Below are 18,296 nucleotides of genomic sequence, written 5' to 3' on the forward strand. Positions count from 1 at the left end.
GATGTCACCAAGCACTCTGGCAGTGATACCATGTGAGCCAAAGGGAAATCCCAGCCAGGGAAAAGAGACATCGATAAATATAACACAGATACAAGCGACAGCTTCATTGCAGTCATTTCTATCTAGATATTTGGTGTGAGACATCACCGTTTTTAGTTAGGTTCTCAAAGCCGTAGTCGCTCTCACTATTGACAATATGGAGACGACCTTGGCTCGGCATCTCCTAGCGCTTTACACATGATGTAGACTCAGATTCCTTTGCCAGCCACAATATCTCTGTGGACATTTAGAAACCTGATTAATTTCCCACAAACCTAAGCCTCTGCATGTACTGAACACATGTGTTAGTTGTACATATCCAGATTTTAAATCTGTAGTTCATTTGTGAATCGTTTGCAACATTCTAGAGTCTGTGTGTGGCTCACTTTAAGTGACATATACTATGCCAAATATGTTTTTGAGACATATTGTATTTCTCTAACTATTTTCAACATCACTTTGATGTATTGTTTATTTTGATTACTTGAGGCCCTGAGCGACTATTTACTAACAATTATAGCTTTAATATGGTGCAGATAAATACTCTCTGTAACATTAGCGTTTTTGTCTAAATATGCATTGTTGGTTTTTCTAAATATGCATTGTCCATGTCCCTTAGCATCTGTTGTATTTTTCACAGAAAGCGCATGAATGCATAGCATTTTGCAGCCATCCATTTGAGTGCACATACATTGTGCATCAAGAAGTAGCATAGGAAATTATATATTTAACTACAGGTATGCCTTTTATTAGCTTATCCAGTTGGCATCTATTAGAACAAGGCCATATAGATTGATTATGTATCCATGTTCTTTTTTCCTGACAGTATATCATCTACAGCAGTATTCATCAATTAATGTTTTGCTATAGACTGCCTCTGCCAGTTCCTACAAATTAGGAGTAGTGACCACATTTCAAGTAAGCAGCATTTTTATCATGATAACAAACAGGTGAAGGTGAACGTAAACAGGTAAAGGTGTTGACATCACTTGTCTCTTCCTGGGTGGTGTACACATGTAATACTTGCAATTTGTGATTCTTTAATCACTTCTTTGTTTGTACACAGGTTTCCTAGTTCTTTGATGTTTTTATGATTATGATATGAATTGTCTATTATGGATAGGTAACACATTGTATCAAGTCCATATAGGAGTCCTTTTCTTCTAGCAATAATTCGACACATCCTGAAGATGGTCTGATGGACTACAGCTGAACAGACCAAAAAGTCAACGTCATCGTCTATTCCTTTGAAGATTTGTCATTCTGGAGCAATATGTACTCTCATTGAGAGATTTTTGTTTTTGATTAAATTCGAATAGATGTTTAGTCATGCAGTACTAGGCTAATTAGATTTGACTTTTGTCTTCTGCTGTCTAAGGACACTTTGGGGTTAGTTCCGGTAGGACTAACCCCCTAATTTAATTTATTTGTGAATAACAAAAAAGATTGTTACAAATTAAATCCCTTGCAGGCTCTTTTTACCATAAACATTATTGCCCAAGCCTACAAGGGTAAATTGGGTTTCCGAAACTATTGATTGTTACTGCATAGAGGCAATGCGCACGAAGAGGGAAGAGAGAGTTTGGGCAGAAATAAAATGGCCAATCACTTCATTATGTAGTACCACACCCTTTCCGAACTCACCCCACCCCAACCTGTGATGAGTTGGAAAAGGGTGGGGTGACAATGCTCTCCACTCCCTGATTGATGTGGAGGCCTAGTGATACAGAGCTTGTATTGGAAACGCCTGGGACTCCCTTTACCTCCACATCATATAGGGGTGGACTGCTCAGTCTTTGTCGAGCTGATGATATCACAACCCTCTTTAAGGTTGTCAGTCTGGCAAAGAAAAAAAGGGCAAGTGAAAGTACTGTGAGTCAAGTGAGGGCTGCACACTAGTCAGTGAGTGTGTGTTATAAACAGGATCAGCAAACAACATCGCAGTGACGCTGAGTGGTGCAAACACTGCCCCTTACAAGTGAGTATTATTTTCATTAAACAGATTTGGCAATGGTTGCTGTAAATGTAAATGGTTTGCCCTGTTCCCATCATGCACTGGGACAGGAACAGACTAATTTGCATACAGCCAGGTTCTGAAACTGGGATGGTGCAGTGAGCTAAAAAACGGTGTTGGATCTAGCCCTGATCTCTTGACTGGGCGAGAGCTTTCTGCTTAATTCAGAGACTCTGTCCCTCACCACCCCTTGTTGTAAATATTTTTGTCCACCCTAAGCGTGGAAGGGTATTCTCAGATGTGAGACCCTTGCTCATTGCACCATCAGGATTCAAGCAAACCGGGCCGAAGACGGCTGTAATGCCAGAAACCGGTCCCCGGGAGCTTGTTTCCTTCCCAGTGTAAGAATTGGCTTTTGTAGTTTGGTTTGCCCTGTTCCCATCATGCACTGGGACAGGAACAGACTAATTTGCATACAGCCAGGTTCTGAAACTGGGATGGTGCAGTGAGCTAAAAAACGGTGTTGGATCTAGCCCTGATCTCTTGACTGGGCGAGAGCTTTCTGCTTAATTCAGAGACTCTGTCCCTCACCACCCCTTGTTGTAAATATTTTTGTCCACCCTAAGCGTGGAAGGGTATTCTCAGATGTGAGACCCTTGCTCATTGCACCATCAGGATTCAAGCAAACCGGGCCGAAGACTGCTGTAATGCCAGAAACCGGTCCCCGGGAGCTTGTTTCCTTCCCAGTGTAAGAATTGGCTTTTGTAGTTTGGTTTGCCCTGTTCCCATCATGCACTGGGTCAGGAACAGACTAATTTGCATACAGCCAGGTTCTGAAACTGGGATGGTGCAGTGATCTAAAAAACGGTGTTGGATCTAGCCCTGATCTCTTGACTGGGCGAGAGCTTTCTGCTTAATTCAGAGACTCTGTCCCTCACCACCCCTTGTTGTAAATATTTTTGTCCACCCTAAGCGTGGAAGGGTATTCTCAGATGTGAGACCCTTGCTCATTGCACCATCAGGATTCAAGCAAACCGGGCCGAAGACGGCTGTAATGCCAGAAACCGGTCCCCGGGAGCTTGTTTCCTTCCCAGTGTAAGAATTGGCTTTTGTAGTTTGGTTTTCCCTGTTCCCATCATGCACTGGGACAGGAACAGACTAATTTGCATACAGCCAGGTTCTGAAACTGGGATGGTTCAGTGAGCTAAAAAACGGTGTTGGATCTAGCCCTGATCTCTTGACTGGGCGAGAGCTTTCTGCTTAATTCAGAGACTCTGTCCCTCACCACCCCTTGTTGTAAATATTTTTGTCCACCCTAAGCGTGGAAGGGTATTCTCAGATGTGAGACCCTTGCTCATTGCACCATCAGGATTCAAGCAAACTGGGCCGAAGACGGCTGTAATGCCAGAAACCGGTCCCCGGGAGCTTGTTTCCTTCCCAGTGTAAGAATTGGCTTTTGTAGTTTGGTTTGCCCTGTTCCCATCATGCACTGGGACAGGAACAGACTAATTTGCATACAGCCAGGTTCTGAAACTGGGATGGTGCAGTGAGCTAAAAAACGGTGTTGGATCTAGCCCTGATCTCTTGACTGGGCGAGAGCTTTCTGCTTAATTCAGAGACTCTGTCCCTCACCACCCCTTGTTGTAAATATGTAAATGGAAAGGGGGCAGAGCCCAGACACCCTTTCACAGAAACCCGATTGTATACTAGATGCCCAAATATAGATCACTTACGCCACAGACAGATGATTGAGTGATTGGGCTATACTGACTACTAGGAAATCTACCCATGGCCTACTGAAAATTTGACCGTGGCTAAATAACTTAGGCCCCTCAATGGCATAAATGTGGGCTTAGGATAGGGGTCACTTTTGTCTCTTGGACCCAGTGTGAGGGTGGGTAGTGTAGTACCGCAGATCAATTAATATCTACAGATCCTTTTAAGAGCTTTCAAGGTCTTCAAACTGAGTTTGGGCTGGATTGTGCACAACAATGGAAATATACGCATTTAATGCATTGCCTTCGAGATAAGCTTGCTACAGAGTCCTGGGTAATTCCACAATCTTCAGTAAGACAATATTTGGAGACGTGAGGGAAATTTAAGAAGCTGCTACTTTCTGTCTAGTCAGGTGCTATTGTGGTGGGGGAGGTCTGTTTTCTTCAGCAGGACATGACACAGCATGCCGGAACAGGCTGGAAGTTCAACTCTTTGTAGAAGGTCACAATCCTAAATCTTTCCTTTAGCCATCTGATTGGTTTTACACAAAATACTACATGGAGGAGAGAATCAGGACAGCAGTGCAGGAGAAACTTAGAGGGATGCAGATACATCCTTAGGGTTGTGCATTCAACTAGTGGGAACCTCAGCTACCCCACCTCTCATGTAGCCAAGAACACATGCACATTTCCTGCAATGAAAGGCAATTGGGAGCAAAGTCATGACATACAAGAGATTCACCAGTATGCCGCCCCCCCACCTTGGGTAAACACAATATGGATTGGATTTCACTGCCATTATTAACTGTTACTAAGCAGCACTTTTAGTGTCATGGCCTTGTCATGTGGGCAGCAGCACCATTGTTAAAAAGAGTTCCACTTATTATATACCTCTATCGCCCAACGTAGTGTAGCACTAAGTTGTTCAGCAAGAAGCCAAAATCATGTAAAGCACTTTTCAGGAGACCTTTGATGCAGGCCTCCCATACAAGAAAACATAAAGATCTGCTAACATGATAACTGAGACACATGTTGTCACAATGACCACAAGGAAAACGTGCCAGTGACGTTTGAGACCTGGATGCACACACCTTATGACAGTCCAGTCCAGTGGTGATGGAGCAGAGATCACCAAGGGTATGGCTTAACCTTAACTGCAATACCAGCTTGCATACCAGCTCCTGTGGTTGAATTATGGCACAGCCTGATGGCTCTTGCACATCACTCTGACCACATCATCATACATCCAACTCTTCCCCCTAGCACCCTGCACAAATAGAGGAGTGCCTCCAGGACCAATTAGAGGTGTGCCCCGTGCACTAGATCAGATGTCTCCAACCAGTCGATCCTGAGCTACCAGAAGCCCGCAGGCAGTTTCAGAGTAGCTCATAGCCTTGAATTTATTTTAAGTAAACACAGGGTCACATTTTCCTTTTAAAGTTAAGGAAAGGCTGTGTTTATTTGACATTATAATCATGAGGATTCCGATAGCTGGGTCTGCTTATGAGCAGTGCTCATTCAGAGTATAACCCAGGCTGGGGCACAGAAGTGAAGAAGTTGTTATATTCTCCTACATATTATTAGATTTGTTTACTTTTGAAGGTTCTTCAACTGCTGTTGGGAACCTTTAAGAATGTAGAATGTTGTGGTGGCAGTTCTTCTTTGTCAGCCTACCGAATAAGACTGGAGATGCTGTGTTGCATTTATATGCATACTTATTAAATGATCTTTTCTACCTTGGAGTTGTGTCAACTTCCTACAGAAGTGAACCACTGAGGTATTTAACTCAATTAAAATTCCTTGCAATTCAATATTCGAGCATGAGAACAAAATTATGTTTATGAATGATTTTACATGGGAGAAAATGTAAATGAATACATACCTTAATGATTAAGTAAACTCTTCACTTTAATTAACTCGTAATGTTTTATGCAGCATGTTTCTTCACTTTAAATTTCTCCTATTTAAACAAATGGCTGTATGTTGGTATAAATACGGCACCGTCTCTACAGGCAACTTGGAGCAAACCCTCTGTTTGTAAACTGTTGTAAAAGAATGAAGATTCAAATTCCAGGGTAGCTTAAGTACTATTTATTAAGATGGTAGATCAAGAGTAGAAGTACAGAGAGCCCCATAAGTAGCAGCCTTCCTGTTGCTCAGCCCATCCTCCAACTGACACTCTCACTCATCCAACATTCCACAGCATCTCCACGTACCAACATTCCACACCACCCTCACACTGGCTGAGCAGCAAGTATAACACATCTCCCTTCTTTACAGTGAAGAAGAAGACAATGCAATGGTCCAAGGAAAAATGTGCATTGGTAAAAGGTACATGCAAAGAAATAAAATGAGGACCAATTGTACAGACCCGAAGATGACTAAAGAGCATATAAGTTAAGAACAAAAGCAAAGAAAGCATATGTCTAGAGGGCCAACAAGTTAACATCAAAATGCAAGAAAGCACAGAAGACTGTAACAATCGACTAAATGTCAACATAAGATATGAAGTGCTGGGAAATGCAAATCCAATGAACTGGGAAAAATAAAAATGGTCTTTAAGAAGGCAAAAAGGCTCGACCTACCCACATCTTCCCCCTTTCACACAAAACCAAACAAAACACTTATTCTACTAGACCACACACAAACAACCAAATTTCATATGCCACAAACATACTATTTGGCCAGACTGATATGACAGAGAACCCAACAGAAACAGTGTAGAAGAGATCCCCCCACTGCAACTACACTAACATAACAGACCATCCCACAACCACCACAAAAGTGGAAGGAATGTGTGAGCAAGCACACAGACAGTTCTCAACTGGGTAAGGGTGATACCTAATTCAACCACACAAAGGTAGTAGATGCAAGTGAATCCTACCCTGTCAACTCAAACACCATGCCAACCAGGTGATTTAACTAAATCAACTCACACCCACAAAAATAGTGGTAGACCAGAGAGGCTTAGCTCCTAAAGCCTTCTCACACACGCAGCAACCGTGAGGGATTCACTTACATCCAACCACAACCACCCCATGGTGGTAATCCAGAGTGACTTAACACCTAAAAGCCATCTCAAACACTACATCAACAGGATGACTTACCTAAATCAACCCACACCCAACAAAATAGTGGAAGACCAGAGTGGATTAGCACCTAGAAGCCATCTCATACACACACACCAACAACCATGAGGGATTCACATATATCCATCAACAACCACACCATAGTGGTAATCCTGAGTGACTTAACACTGAAAAGTCAACTCAAACACCAGACCAACATGGTGACTTACCTAAATCAACTCAACTCTAAAAAAATAGTGGTAAACCAGAGTGGCTTAGCACTTAATACCCATCTTACATACACACCACCAATCGTGAGGGATTCACATATATCCACCCACAACCACACCATAGTGATAACCCTGAGTGACCTAACACCTAAAGGTCAACTCAACCACACAGTCATTCTCAAGAACAAACATCCTGACTGTAAATTTCCCTAACCCCACCAAAGAGTGTCCAAACCAAAAAGTGTCTTAATCCCTGCAAACACTGAAAAACCTGATATGAACCCAAAAGCCAACATTCAAAACCACAGATGCATAAAGCAAAACACACCTTACATGAAGTTTACAATTTCTCTTTTGCTCCTTTACAGAAGGCCCCAAACAAATCACAGTGAGCAAAATTGTATCATCCCCTATGACCCGGGAAGTCTCCGGGCCCCAACGGGGTACCGGCGGAATTTTTTAAAAAGGGAGCCAATTTATTGACGACACATCTATTAGCACTGTTTAAGGACGCAGCTCAAGAGGGTATACTTCCACTTGATCAGCGGATGGCCACTATTGTACCCATATATAAACAGGGTAAACCTCCAGAGGACTGCGCTTCCTATTGTCAAATCCCCCTCCTGAATATGGAGGTTAAGCTCCTAGCGACAATCTTAGCTCTCCGCCTACGCCAGGTGATTTCTGGCCTGGTACATCAGGACCAGACTGGATTCCTACCGGACAGAGTGACGAAGCAAAACCTGAGGAGGACTCATAATTTGCTCATGGAGGTAGAGAGGCGTGATGATCCACATATGTTCTTTTCTCTCTGGTTGCTGAAAAAGCATTTGACGCGGTACACTGGCCCTTCCTGGAGGCGGCATTATTAAAGTTTGGTTTTGGCCTTAATTTTCAGAAGTGGGTGGGACTCCTGTATGCTGACCCTAGAGCCTGAGTTAAGGTAAACGGGATCCTCTCTGACGACTTTCCCATACGGCGGGGGACAAGGCGTGGGTGCCCCCTGTCTCCACTGCTCTTCACTCTCACCATTGAAATAGTGGCCTGTGCGGTTAGGCAAGAGCCGGAGGTACGGGGATTTAGGATATCCTAAAAAGATACTCTGGAAAAGAAAATATCGCTATACGCGGATGATATACTACTCTATATCACCCAACCGGACACTATAGGCCCAGCATTTTTCAGTCTCCTGGACTGGTATGGCTCCTTCTCGGGGTATACAATAAATTGGCATAAATCAATCTTGTATTGCCCACGACTGGAAGTACCATGGCCCGCGTTGCCTAGGGCCCTCCAGGTCACTCAGGTGGGGTTTACATACCTAGGCATATATTTGACAACTGACAGAACTGGGTCCTATCAAAAAAACATCTCACAAGTGATTACAAACTTTGTGGGAGACGCTCTTAGGTGGAAAGCGCTTCCTCTCACGATTCTGGGCAGAGCCGCAATGTTTAAAATGATCACGCTACCAGCTTCCTGTATGCCCTAAAAAATGAATACTTTCCGCTCCCCAGACAGACGTTCACGACGATTCACACAGAATAGCGCTCCCTGCTGTGGCTGGGAAAACAACCCAGAATAGCGCTTGACCCGCTCCAGAGGAACCAGTATAATAGAGTGATGTCTCGACCAGATATAGAGGCTTATTACTGGGCAGAGCATCTGGTGCCGATCAATGATTGGCTCCATGCCTCGGCTGACCACCCTATGTACCGCTTGGAAAGGGACACCATGTCACAATGTACTAACTTGCACTATTTATACGGGGTACGGGCAGGAGACGATTACTCCCAGCCACACAAATTACCATAGAGTTCTGGGATAGGGCAACGAAGATGATGGTATGGGTGCATGAGCCTACAAAACAGACGCCAATATGGTCCTGCTCCTGGCTGAGGGAACTCCACAAACTCAGAGGGTTCAAGGGGTGGAATGATATTGGAATCTCCACATTGGGGGATCTAGTGGCTAGAGGGGAACTTAAATATTACCAAACCTTGGCGATGGAGTACGGTCTCTGCCCCACACAGTTCCTTAAATATGATCAGTTGCACCATGCGTGGGGGGCTGAACCCGGCGCTCTCCTCTCCCTTGTCGGAGTATGCCTCACTCGAGGGTAGTCTGTTGCAGGAACAGGTGACCAACAAGCTGGTATCCTTGATGTAGGAGACCCTGAATAATAACACACCTGAAGGGCTGGGGAAACTGAGGGCAACCTGGGAACAAGATGTGGTCGAGATGGACACAGTAGACTGGGAAGCAGCCCTAATGCACCACTACAACTCATCCAAAACAAGATACTACATCGGGCTTATTACGATAGGGTTTGGCTACACTGCATAGGGCGAGTCAGTGACGCTTGTTTCCTTGGATGTAGACACCCGCAGTGGTTTACAAAAAGGACAGGGGCGTCCCCACAAAAAGGACAGTATGAAGGTGTGTCCACTCCTATTGAGTGCACTTTATAGTGGGCATATTATTCAATGAACAGCATGCCATCAATAAGGCGGGAAAGGTAAAGTTACAAGGAGTCAATCTCAACTACTAACAATGTGCTTCAGCTAAAAAAGTAAACTCTGTGTACCAATGTTACTATGTTTTGACAGATGCCAAGTGTTAGAGGAGGACCTAATTTTTTGACTATATATTCAACTCAATTATTGTCATCAAAATCTGCGGTATTTAATGAATAACACAATTAAAACAATTAAAAGGAGATGTTTTCCACACCGTAAGTTTGGTAAACTTCTGTTTTACATTTATTACATTTCAAAAAACAATTAATCATTACACATTACAATTTTTAAAAAAACACATGTTATACATTCTTATAAAAAATGATTTAAAAACACAAAGAATCACAAGTCGACGCGGCGTTTCGGTATTCTGTTTGTCTACCTTCTTCAGGACTGATTCTTATATCAGATGGAGTGAATCTCCCCACCGGACATTGTTTGCTTGTATTCAGAACCCTGTAGGCTTCAAATTCATGGGCCTGTTTCCGGATTCTGTCTTTGAATTGTGATGTCACTGATTTACAGCATAAATGTGCTTGATATTGGACTACCAGGAGGAGCCACCGTATTTTCAATTGTGGGTATCGTCAATGACCCATTAAAATTAAGTTGACTGGTGCAATTCCAAGGATATTTGCTTCCAAGTCACTCCGTTTTGGAAAGAAAATCCGTACTTTAGTTCTGTAATCGGCCTCCCTGCTCCTGTCTCCTGGCAGTCTTTCGATATGTCCTTCAGCCGGTATGGTCCGAGCCGCAAAGAGCTCGGACCAATGGGTCATTGACGATACCCACAATTGAAAATACGGTGGCTCCTCCTGGTAGTCCAATATCAAGCACATTTATGCTGTAAATCAGTGACATCACAATTCAAAGACAGAATCCGGAAACAGGCCCATGAATTTGAAGCCTACAGGGTTCTGAATACAAGCAAACAATGTCCGGTGGGGAGATTCACTCCATCTGATATAAGAATCAGTCCTGAAGAAGGTAGACAAACAGAATACCGAAACACCGCGTCGACTTGTGATTCTTTGTGTTTTTAAATCATTTTTATAAGAATGTATAACATGTGTTTTTTAAAAAATTGTAATAATGTATAATGATTAATTGTTTTTTGAATTGTAATAAATGTAAAACAGAAGTTTACCAAACTTACGGTGTGGAAAACATCTCTTTTTAATTGTTTTAATTGTGTTATTCATTAAATACCGCAGATTTTGATGACAATAATTGAGTTGAATATATAGTCAAAAAATTAGGTCCTCCTCTAACACTTGGCATCTGTCAAAACATAGTAACATTGGTACACAGAGTTTACTTTTTTAGCTGAAGCACATTGTTAGTAGTTGAGATTGACTCCTTGTAACTTTACCTTTCCCGCCTTATTGATGGCATGCTGTTCATTGAATAATATGCCCACTATAAAGTGCACTCAATAGGAGTGGACACACCTTCATACTGTCCTTTTTGTGGGGACGCCCCTGTCCTTTTTGTAAATCCCTTATCCCCCCAGTCCCCTATTAGCCTGTGTGGGGTCCTCCTTTAATTTTTTAACTGGACACCCGCAGTGGGACTTTTATCATATCGTTTGGGAGTGCCCTATTATCCATACTTACGGGACACAGATACTAAGATGTGTTGGAGATAGAGCTTTCTGTGGAACCTAAGTTTGTTTTGCTAGTAATAACTAATGATGTGGATTTGAGTCGCCTGCATCTGATCTTCACTGTGCTGGCCCTGTTGGTGGCAAAGAGGAATGTAGCGAGGGAGTGGGGAGCGACGTCACCGCCCCGGGTGGAGGAATGGAGACGAGGTATGGATCCTCCGACACACCGACCCCAAGACCACACTCAGAGGCATTCTCATCTACAGACCCCCAGGACCCCGCACACAATTCAGCGAAGACATCGCAGACTTCATCAGCCAACACGCCCTCCCCTCCGTGGACTACATCCTCCTAGGGGACCTCAATTTCCACCTGGAGAACAACAACGACAACAACTCCACCACCCTGCTGGACAACCTCGCCAACCTCGGACTCAAGCAACTGGTGAACACCCCCATCCACTACGCCGGACACACTCTTGACCCAGTCTTCTCCTCCAGCAAGTACATCTACTTCAGCCACTCCACCGGACTCCACTGGACAGACCACAGCTGCGTCCACTTCAGCTTCAGAAGGACCACGACTCACCACCACCCGCAACAGGTTCCCTGCAGGAGCTGGAACAAGATCACCACCGACCAGCTCACCACATCACTGAGCCAAAACCCTCCCGCCAGCTCAACGGACCCCAACCAAGCAGCCAACAACCTCACACAGTGGAACACCAACTGCGCTGACGACCTCGCACCTCTGAAAAACCATCCCAGCAGGCCCGGCAGCATGAAAGCCTCCTGGTTCAACGACGACCTCAAGAACTCCAAGAAGAACTGCCGTACCCTCGAGAAAGCCTGGCGAAAAAACCCGACTATAGACAACATGACCGCCCTCAAGCATGCCTCCCGCAAACACCACCAGCTGATCCACACCACCAAGAAGACAGCATTCAAGGAACGACTAGACAACAACGCACACAACAGCAAGGAACTCTTCAGCATCGTCAAAGAGCTCTCCAACCCAAGCGCCGGAAACAACGACATCACTCCCTCACAAGACCTCTGCGACTCACTCGCCCCGTTCTTCCACAGCAAGATCGCCGACATACACAACAGCTTTGGCGCACAGACCACGCACCCAACCACCGAACCGACGCCCCCCACCACCACCCTCCGCGCCTGCACCCCGGTCAGCACCGAAGACACCATCCACACGATGAACACCATCCGCTCCACATCACCAACCGACCCATGCCCCTACCACGTCTTCAACAAGGCCGACTCCGTCATCGCACCCCAACTACGAGACATTATCAACTGCTCCTTCAACACCGCCACCTTCCCGGAGAGCTGGTAGCATGCCGAACTCAGCGCCCTCCTGAAGAAACCATCAGCAGACCCCACCGACCTCAAGAACTACCGCCCCATCTCGCTCCTCCCTTTTCCTGCCAGTGATCGAGAAGACCGTCAACAGACAGCTTGCCGCCTTCCTCGAGACGAACGGATCCCTCAACCACTCGCAGTCCGGCTTCCGAGCCAACCACAGCACCGAGACCGCCCTCATCGCAGCCACTGATGACATCCGAGCCCTGCTCGACAAAGAGGAAACAGCGGCCCTCATCCTCCTGCACCTCTCCGCAGCGTTCGATACTGTCTGCCACCGCACCCTAGTGCAGCGCCTCAGCAACATCGGAATCCAAGAGAAGGCACTAGATTGGATCATCTCGTTCCTCGCCAGAAGAACCCAGAGAGTCCGCCTCCCCCTGTTCAGATCCGAGGCCATCTGGGGCGTACCACAAGGATCATCACTCAGCCCCACCCTCTTCAACGTCTACATGAGCCCCCTCGCAGCCATCGCATGCCAACACAACCTCAACATCATCTCCTACGCCGACGACACCCAGCTGATTCTCTGTCTCAACAACGACCCAGCCACAGCCAGAACCCACCTACACGAAGTAATGAAAGACGTAGCCGAGTGGATGATGAACAGCCGCCTGAAACTGAACTCAGACAAGACAGAAGTCCTCATCCTTGGATCATCACCCTCTGCCTGGGACGACTCCTGGTGGCCCCCTGCCCTGGGCAGCTCACCCAAACCAACGGACCACGCACGCAACCTGGGCTTCATCCTGGACTCCTCCCTCTCGATGACCAGACAAGTCAACGCCGTCTCATCATCATGTTTCAACATCCTACGCATGCTCCGAAAGATCTTCCGATGGATCCCCACCGAAACCAGGAAGTCGGTCACCCAGGCACTCGTTACCAACCGACTGGACTACAGAAACACCCTCTACACCGGAACGACAGCCAAACTACAGAAAAGACTCCAACGCATCCAGAACGCCTCCGCACGACTCATCCTGGACATCCCCCGACACAGCCACATCTCCGGACACCTGAGAGACCTGCACTTGCTCCCCGTCAGCAAGAGAATCACGTTCCGACTCCTCACCCACGCACACAAGGCCCTCCACGACCTGGGCCCCAGGTACTTCAACAACCGCCTGACCTTCTACACTCCCACCCGCCAGCTACGATCGACCAGCCACGCCCTCGCCGCCGTTCCACGCATTCGAAGAGCCACAATGGGAGGAAGATCCTTCTCCTACCTGGCAGCCAAGACTTGGAACTCCCTCCCCATCCACCTACGTCTGACCCAAGACCACCTCTTCTTCAGGAAGCAACTCAAGACCTGGCTGTTCGAGCAGTAGCGGACCCCCCCCCCCAGTGCCTTGAGACCCTCCCAGTGAGTAGCGAGCTATACAAATATCTTGATTGATTGAATGGTATAAGGCGGCGGAAAGGGTCACCTATAAAGCCAGAGGCTGTCCTTGAAAATTCTGAAGAATATGGGGAAAGTGGAGGAGGTATCATGGCCTTGATGGAGAGTTGGGTCCCGATTGATGTGCTAGGGGTCTTGCTGAATGACACCGTGTTCTGGGGTCTTGAGGGGTAGCATGGGGGCCCCAGATTCGAAGGGGGCCGCTTGCTGTTTAATGGACTATGCGAGCAGATGTACTGTAGACGGGGTTTGGATTTTAATATGTTGATGACTCTGGTATTATCTTTATGGAGGGAGGCTGTGGGGTCAGGGGAGCGAAGAGGTGTATGGGTAATCGCTTGTGATGTGCCAGCTGTACTTATGTTGTTTAAAAATGCAAATAAAAATATTTATAAAAAAATAAAATTTGTATCATCCCATCCTCATCGCCGAAATGTTGTAAAAGAATAAAGACCCAACTTCCATTGTATCTTAAGTATTATATATTAAGATGGTAAGATCAAGAGTAGAAGTAAAGAGAGCTCCGCCTTCCTACTGATCAGCCCTTACATCAACTCTCACTCGTCCAATATTCCACAGCATCACCACGCACCTACATTCCACACCGCACTCACACTGGCTGAGCAGCAAGTATAACATAAATGTGACAGTTGACAATAGGAGAACATTTTAATGATGAGCTTCATGAAATCCATATAAGCATAAAGTTAACTCTTCAGTTTAATTTTTTTGCAATTCAAAGTGTTGCCTTTACCGACAGTATTAACTGGTGATGTGTGCTGACAAGGGATTTCACTTCACTAATTATTTCTAACTGTAGGTCAACAAAAAATTCAATAATAATTGATCTTAAATCTCCATTTCATTTTGAAGCTGTTAACCAATCATGCTTCTGAAGATAATTAATAAACAGGAATGATAAAAGGACACGGGAATATTGTATAATCAAAAATATTTTCTTAATATGAATCATTTAAAATTCATATTCCACCTTCCTAGATAGGATGAGTATGATGCACTTGCCAGATAACCTTTGCACTCCCTCTGATAGCATGGCACAGAGCAGTCAGGCTTATCCTCAGGTTTAAAGTGTAAAGTATTGGCACAGCTGCACCCTCGCAACACACTGAGTCCTCTACAAAAAGACTACACACCGTATGCACAAAACACTGTTTTTTGTATTACACACATTGAAATCAAAATGACATACACATTGGATATATTCTTTACAGAAAGATGCAATTGTCAAACTCCCCCATTAGCGGCAGAATGCCATGAACATATGTGTACCCTTCATAGGAATTCACTTGCTCTGTTATCTTCTCAGCCTCGAAAGCGACATAAACCAATGTCCATCCTTTCCCAAGGTATTCTCGTTCCAAGCGAATCCTCTCACATAAAAAATAAAAGACACATATATGCATAGATTCACAAGAAATTGACGCATCTGTATAGATGCACCTGCGTGAAAAACCCTTGCACCACCATAGATGCGCCGTTTTTACAATATGGCGCAAGTATTGACAAATGCGTCAGAAATTCTGATGCATCTGTTGGCGAAAAAGTCACACATTGCTGGAGTTATGTCACAAGCACAGTGCAAATCCAGCAATGCGTGTCGTGGCCTATTCTCATTACACCACTTCACTCCTTATGCCTGCTACAAGCAGGCGTAAGGTTTTGACGAAGTGGTGTCCTAAAAGTCACGCAGTGAAATCTTATAGATTTCACTGCTTCACTTTTACGAGGCTTTCCTGCTTGGGAACGCCTACCCTGCATACCTTATACCTGATGCAGGTATAATGTCACGCAGGGCTTTACAACGTGACGCATCTCCCTAGATGCGTCACGTTGTAAATTTGATGCATTATTTACACCACCGTTGGGTCACAGAAGGGGCTTGTAAATCTACCCCATAAAGTTCAGAGGTATTCCACTTTCCTGCTATTACATAGCATAAACCACGACATTCCCAAACTTTGCATACCCCGTACAGTTCTAATTGTTAAGAAATCACAGTTTTTGACTACCCCTAATGACCAAGCGCCTCAGGCCCTCAAATTACACCAGCCAACGATACACGTTGCACCCGCTGACCACACCTTGATGAAACTGTCAGGACACCTAATGTGGAACGAAACAGTTACTTGGGTTTGTCCATCCAGATTAGGCCGTCAAGGCACCCAGTAGCACCCTCTCGAGTGAGGGATCACTCTCCCTCCCATAGGCAAAAGACTGTGGGCTAGATGTAGGTAGGAAAGATTTACCGATTTTAAATTACCGAATTTTACCGATTCGGTAATTTAAAATCGGTAAATCAATGGGTCCGACATGTAGGTATTCTAGATGTGCTGGAATACCGAATCGGATGAATTCGGTATTTACCGATTCGGTAAATACCGAATCGGTAATGCCCATTCATTCTTATGGGCTTTGAAGCCCATAGGAATTAATGGGCATTACCGATTCGGTATTTACCGAATCGGTAAATACCGAATTTCACAAGGGTGCAGGGGGTGTCACTTTGACACCCTCTGGCACCCCCAAAACAGGCACGGGTGCCATGTGGCAGGCATACCTGCCCTAAGGGCAGGTCTGCCTGTCACATGGCATAGTTGTGCATGCACACCGGAATCGTTATTTTACCATCAAATTGGATTTGATGGTAAAATACCGATTTGTTAAGGCTCCTGGGACTCTGAAGAGTCCCACCTACATATGGGTGGCTCCGAATCGGTAAATTTACTGATTTTTTTATTTTACCGAATCGGTAAAATTACCGATTCGGTAATTTTACCGACTCGGAAAAATAATGCCCCCTACATGCCAAATCTTGTATACCGGTCGGTAACGGCCGAAAATACCGATTTTCGGCCGTTACCGACCGACCTACATCTGGCCCTGTGACACTAGAAGCTGGTTGAAAAAATGTTACCCAGAGGCGGAGGCATGAACCACAGAGATCTGCAGTTTCTCTTGAGTGCTCCTAGTTTATGGCCATCTATCAGGAATGCATGGATGTAGTTGTCACCCGAGCACTCATGTGAATTAGAGACAGGCTGACAGGCACACAGAGAGCCACAAGAATTGAAATGACCACTCTTCCAAAATGGGATTTCCTCATTAGTAATCACAAATCCACTCTGACTACCGGAGAGGGTTAAACATTACAAATCCATCAATACCAAACACTATGCTTCTAATTTTCTGCATGTAGGAAATGTAGCTCAATAGTCTTTCCATAGATACTCTATGTTAATCAGTGTTAGGAGCAGGCCACACAGTACTGAACAGTGGCATTCACTACTAGAGCATGCAGTGTACATGTGCACAGGCCCGCTTTCTTCCCTATACCGCCCACTATCCCCAGGGAGTACTCAGATGTAGCGAGAGACATGCAGAACTTTAGCAAGTACCTTTTAAATGCCAATCTAAGTAAGAGTATCCAGCACACACAGGCCCCAACATGGCAAACCTGTAGTGCATTGGAAGAGCTACCTCCCTGGGTGGCACATGAAGTGGCTTTTGAGGTACGTTCCCTAGATTTATGTCTTACCACTGTACAAGGCATTTACCTCTAGCTCAATTCAGACAATCATCTATATACCAATCCCCAGTATGTATATGACAAACACAGCACTTTTGCAGTGTCAAAGCACTCAAAGTCCTAAGTATAGCATTTAGATCAGCGGAAATCCAGGAGGGACAAATGCAGAAAGTCAAGGGAAAGTCCCCTAGAAAGCACTATTTACAACAGGGCACTTTAAAAGTTAGTGAGTAAAATATCACTGATGAATTATCTTGGAAACCAAAGGGTATTTGATATGTATGAATCCTCCAGAATGTGTAGCATGCAATATAAAAGTGTCTAAGTAGGAAGGAACGAGAATACATGAGCTTACCTGTCATTTGTTTGAACTGCAGTACTCTTTTTTTGTGTTTATCCAGAAAGAAGAATGTCTCAGGCAAGCGCTGTTCAGAAGAGACGTCATAAGCCCCATCCTTAGAAAGTTCACAGGTACATTTCTAGCTAAAAAGCAATATGTAAGTTATCGTATAATAAAGTTCATAGAGGAGACATTAATTGTCCCTATTTTTCTTTAACAGGTCTCCTTCCTTGCAGTTCCTTATCCCTACACCATTTACCTCACTCAAACACTCCAAACTTCAGTGTCTTTACGGTATGGGTAATTGGGGCTATTAAGGGGTGGACCAAATCTGAGCATCTCACTGATCCAGAGGAGCTCGTATGATTACATATTAAGATTCTGACAGAATTACTCACCAATGAATTCAGCTTCTCTTGGTTAGTGCGTGTTCAGGTATGGCATCCATGGAGGAGGTATTACAGGCATTAGCCATCGCTCAACAGGAGTGGAAATAG

This window comes from Lissotriton vulgaris, chromosome 7 (genome assembly GCF_964263255.1).
Source record: "Lissotriton vulgaris chromosome 7, aLisVul1.2, whole genome shotgun sequence".
NCBI lineage: Eukaryota > Metazoa > Chordata > Amphibia > Caudata > Salamandridae > Lissotriton > Lissotriton vulgaris.